At 46.0% G+C, this 5,642-nt stretch overlaps 1 non-coding gene across 1 annotated transcript; it reads right to left on the minus strand.

The window, feature by feature from the left end:
* Positions 1-1,657: 1,657 nt before the first annotated feature.
* TRNAN-GUU lies at positions 1,658-1,731 on the minus strand. Its single transcript has one exon. It is a non-coding gene; the product is annotated as a tRNA-Asn (tRNA).
* Positions 1,732-5,642: the final 3,911 nt, after the last annotated feature.

The raw sequence follows: 5,642 nt of genomic DNA on the forward strand, positions 1-5,642 counted from the left end.
TTCAGGAACATCTATGCACATTTTACATACAATGATAGCAAAATGGCTAGTGAAGTTCTGGAACTCTTGGGCTCTAGTTCTTTATTTTAGAAGCTTAAAAAAACCCAGAAGTAGTCTTAAAATAGAAGTGTCAAATCACAATTGGAAGGGAACTTTTCTAGTGTCCAGTGTTTTCTATGTATGATCAGCTCGGGATATACTTCATTCTGGGACCAAGTGTTCTGGTTGGATCCTTTTGACAGGAGTGAGTGGTTCCCAGTTCTTAGTGCTTCTCAGGCTGGACTTCCTGAGGATTGTGGCTATCAAGATGTTTGACTTTTCATGACAGCATGAAACTTGGTCCTTAACTAACATAGCTAGATCTGGAGCTCCTCATTACTGCTTGGGATTAGGACCAAAGCTGTAAACTGGGGTTCAGGGAGGAGCAGTAGCAGCTGCCGCCCAAACTGCGAAGGCAGTTTTAATAATCTATAAATCCATTTTATACACAAAATCTGTAATTATTATATAATATGCCCTATGGTAAAATACTATTTAATATAAAACATTTTGTGATAATATACTTTATTAAAATACATGATGCAATATAGAAATATAATGTATCTATGAATATTTTATATTGGTTAGAGATTACGTATAATCTCTGAACTTCAGCTTCAAACATAGTTATTTTAATTCAGTGTAGGTGTGAAAAAGGTACAAAACCTGTGGGCAGGTGTCATCCAGAAGAACAGAAGGAAGGATGCCCATGGAAGCAAGCTCTGGGCTTTATATACTGATAATGCCTGAGCTTGGTATGAAATTAAAGTTGAAGTTCTAGATCAATTGGGTACTCATGGTGCCAGTGGTCAGAGATCGTATCTGCCTAGGTGTGATTTGACTTAGGTTTTTTCTCCTGAACGGTATCCTGAATCACAGAATGGTTTGGGGTTGGAAGGGGCCTCTGGAGGTCATCTGGTCCAACCCCCTTGCTCAAGCCAGGACACCTTAAGGTGGTTGCCTGGGACTGCCCAGGTGGCTTTTGAATGTCTTCAAAGAGGGAGATTCCGCAACCTCCTTGGGAAACCTGTTCCAGTACTTAGTCACCCTTACAGCAAAAAAAAATATTTCCTGATGTTTGGAGGAACCTCCTGTGTTTGTGAGGCTCAGTGCCTCTGGTCCTGTCACGGGGCACCACTGAGAAGAATTCGACTCTGTCATCTTTGCACCCTCCCTTCAGGTATTTATATACATTAATAAAATCCTTGCCTCGTAGGAGAGCTGCTTCTGTCCATCATGTTAGTGGCCCTTCCTTGGACTCCCTCCCATATGTCTGTGTCTCTTGTACTGAGGAGCCCAGAACTGGACACAGCACTCCAGGCATGGCCCTGCCAGTGCTGAGGAGAGGACAAAGATCGCCTCCCTCCACCTGCTGGCAATGCTCCTTCTAGCGCAGCATTGGGAGACCCTTGGCTGCCTTTGCTGCAAGGGCGCTTTGCTGGCTTATGTTTGCTTGGTGTCTACCAGGACCCCCAGGCCCTTTCCTGACAAGCTGCTTTCCAGTGGGGTGGCCCCCAGCATCTACTGGTGCCTTGGGTGGTTCCTCTCCAGGGGCAGGACTTGGCACTTCCCCATGTTGGGCTTTGTGAGGTTTCTGTCGGCCCTTAAAAGGGAAGCGCGTCCCTGGGTGGGCTCGAACCACCAACCTTTCGGTTAACAGCCGAACGCGCTAACCGATTGCGCCACAGAGACTGCTGTGCAGCATTTTTCTTCATAAGAGCTGAATTTCCCGGTTGCATTTGATAACTGCTGATGGTCGTGGCTGTGTGTGTTGGACAGTGACAGAGCAGCGCTGCCGGTGTGTTGCTGCAACAGACTGGATGTGGTGTTGTGTCAGAATGTTGTAAGAGATGGGAGCGGGGGAAGAAACGCTGTTACCTCCTGTGGGTGTGAAAGATATGATTCCTTCCATTTGAAAAAGTAGCTATTCCTCACCACTTACCTCCCTCAGGAGAGGAGGGCTTGGGGTCCTGTTATGCTAGGCCACCTGCTAGTATTTCAGAAGAGGGTTAACAGTCCTGTTTCTCTAGCCAAAGCTACAGAACATCCCTGCAGTACCCGTGTGCTTTTTGTGCTCCTGGCTGTAAGACGTCTGAAAGCCTGCGTGGCTGTGAATGTTAATGCAATTAAAGCAAAACACCGTTTTGAGAGCAGAACATGGACTGAGAGACATCCGAGATGCTGCCTGCAGAATTCTCGCTGCCTCTGGGAACTGGGGGCTGGAGATGAGACAGCTCTTGGGCAGGTCTTAATGAACAGTGAAGATTTCATGGTGGAACTCATGTTTTTATTAAGTTTCATAGGTGTACTGCCTCAAAGAGAGCACTGATAACTTCAGTTTATAGCGGGCATATGTATTTTTCACTGTCATTCAACAGCTGGGAAAAGATGGAGCCTTTCACTCTGTATGCCCTTGTGTATTGATGGAAACCAAAGGACATGAAATACTGAGAAACACGACAGGAGCCGAGTCTTCAGCTGGTGAATCTATGCCTGTTTTCTGTCTAGCTTCCTGACGGAAGGAAAATTGTCCGTTGTAGTATCTTGGCCTTTTTTTTTTGGTAAAGAAAATACAGCAAAATGTTGGCTTGAAAATGGTTGAATTGCTTTTAAAAGTTAGGAAGCTTAATCTCTGCAAGGTTGCGCTTTGGAGTGCTGCCGACAGTGTTGTTGGTGAAGCGCTCCTGTAACTGAGCAGCGTGCGTGTCGCAAGATGTGTGGGTAATGGTTTGAGGAGGAGTTTGTGCAATTTTCTTTTGGAGGGATAGGAACTGGTAGATGGAGAAAAACGTACTTTCAGTAGTAGCAGCAGCAGATAGCCTCTCGTAGTGCGACACTTGGCAGAGAGCAGCTTCCTTTCCCTGCCTCTGGTGTTTTAAGCTGTACTGTGGGGGAGTCTACGCCATGTGCCCCGAAGCTGTGGAGCAGGTCTGTCCAACAGCATGTGCTGGGGTCTCGCTCCACCGGCTGCTCCCTTGGGAGCTAACAGGGGTGGTACTCGGCTCCCGGCCGGCTGGCATGCCCTGGTGTCCTTCCACCGGGATCCCAGGCGCAAGGCAGAGGTACAGATCCAGGTTTCGTCCTGAGCTGGAATTGGAAGGTAGCTGGGCTGTTTGGGCCTGGGAGCTAAAATGTTTAAATGTAGCCATAGGGAACGTAGGGAGGAGTCCAGAAAGTTGCAGAGCCAAACTCACTCAGTACTGGACCCTGTGGTTTTTTTAGTGAAGTGTTAATAATGGTCTCTCAGTTTTCAACATCATCTGTTGGAGCACTGGCAGCGTTCAAGCTTTGACAATAATGTTTGAATTAACAAATTGCTGGTTTTCAAGACTGCAGGCATTACTCAAATGTGCTTTTCTGTAACTTAGAGTGTTTGAGTCAAAGCTTGTAGGAGAGGGAAGACTTACTAAATTAGCAGATCTGTTTGGAAGAGACGTGTTAAGGCATGGAGGTCCTTTTCAGGTCTGTGAAATGGCTGCAATAATGCTATTATCGCAGCACATTGCTGTTTCTTGGTGTGAACCAGAAGATATAACAGTACCCTTTTGTGTCAGGCCCGAATGCCTGTACCTCCCTCTACATATGTAGCAATCCAGGTGGAAAGATGGTAAATGAGTAAAGGTGTGAAAAGCATCGATAGACTGTTAACGTGGCACAGTCATGGGAGCTAGTTCAGGTACGGGCGGCAGTCTGGCTGAAGCAGCGCAGAGCTCCATAGTTGAACGTACTCCTCCAGGAAGCAGGCTGCCTCCTGGGTCTGCTCTGGTTTGGTGCCACAGGGAGCATATTTGGGAATGGACCTGCTCTGGCTGCGAGGTTTGCTTGTCTGACCTTGCTCCAGGGCCAGGAGCACCTTAGAATCATAGAATCATTTAGGTTGGAAAAGACCTTTAAGATCATCAAGTCCAACCATTAACCTAACACTGCCATCCCACCACTAAACCATGTGCCTAAGCACCACATCTGTCTGTCTTTTAAATGCCTCCAGGGATGGGGACTCCACCACTTCCCTGGGCAGCCCCTTCCAGTGCTTGACAACCCTTGCAGTGAAAAATTTTTCCTGATGTCCAACCTAAACCTGTCCTGGTGCAACTTGAGGCTATTTCCCCTCATCCTATCACCCGTTACCTGGGAGAAGAGACCGACCCCCACCTCACTACACCCTCCTTTCAACCTTCCTACCACACTCTCTCTTTCTCCTAGGATTGTGTGCTAGCTGACAAATGGAATGAAGGAAACTTCTGTTGTTTCACAGGCAAATGTGATGAAATAATATGATGGGCTGGCTAACAGATTTCTACAGACTGAGCCAGCAGGTGAATTTAACCCTGGGAATATCCTGCCTGCTTCTCTTCTGCCTTTAAACAGTAAGAAAAAGCCATCTTTCGGTCTTGTAATTTCCTTTTGCCTAGAGAGGAGAGGCAAACTGTGTGAAGCTGGAGCAATCAAAAAGAAGTGCAATGAAGTTTCCCCTGTAAGATGCAGAGAGACAGCAGTGATACCCGAAGGTCTGCAGTGATAGGCTTCCTTTCTCTCGCTTGCCTGAAAATACGAGTAGCAGTCTTCTGAGCTTAGTGGAAATCATTTGCTATGTATTTCACAGTAGTACTCAGAAGCAGTAAAAGCATTTGCCATGCCCTCCAGAGAAGTCAAAATTGTTTGACAGTATAGATTGGAACATTTTATCGTGCTAGCTTGAAGTCTGAATACATCCTTTGTTTGCAGGCTTAGCCTGGGAAAACAGAGCAGGAAAGGACTTAAAGACACCATGGTAGTCTTTCTCTCTACCCTAGGAAAGGATCAAGTACACTCAAACCATTCATGTATCTAAAATATTTGTACAAGAACCCAGCAATGAAGATTTTATTGCCTCTGCAGAAAACCTCTTCCACTGTTTCTTGGAGCCTTAATGATGGAAATCTTCTCCTTCTGTTTAACCTTTGTTTCCTCTGCTGTAATGAGAGTGTGCTCCCTTAGCTGGGGCTTCTGCTGAAACCTGTGTTTGCCAGGCAATGCCTACATGCCTAATGGAACCAAGCTGAAGACGGTTTCATTTATGGATTGTCAAATAAAGAAACAGTTGCATTTCGTGCGGGACAGGAAAGCTGCTCGTTGCAAAGAGATGCCTTTTCCATTTTTTTCTTTTTGGGTAATGTAGTACAGAACTAGTAATGTAATCTCTCTCTGAGCCTGTACCTTTTTTTTTTTTTAATGCATCAGTGTCTGCGGAAATGAACCATATCAAAAAGCTTAAACCTAGTAATAGACTTAGTTCTCGGTGTGGCTCTGAGGAAAGCAGCGTAACTGCTCTGTGTGTCTCTAGTTTGTACACAGGGAAACACCTCTAAGGCTTTTTTTGCTCACTAAACCCCAAGGTTTTAGTTTAATGACCCTGTGGTAGTCTACATATTTCAGAATGTCTACTTGGAGTTTTGTCTCCTAGCCGAGTCCTAAAAAGCTGTGGCATCGTTAGCAGACACTCCTGAGCTGGGGCAAATCCTTGGGGATGATCGGCCCTGCTGCACTGCAACAGGAATCATGTCAGCGGACTTGGAAACGCATAAAAACACGTTGAGGGAAAACCGATGCTGAAGAGCTCCTAA

This window comes from Egretta garzetta, unplaced genomic scaffold (assembly GCF_000687185.1).
Source record: "Egretta garzetta isolate BGI_Z169 unplaced genomic scaffold, ASM68718v1 scaffold369, whole genome shotgun sequence".
In the NCBI taxonomy this organism is placed as follows: domain Eukaryota; kingdom Metazoa; phylum Chordata; class Aves; order Pelecaniformes; family Ardeidae; genus Egretta; species Egretta garzetta.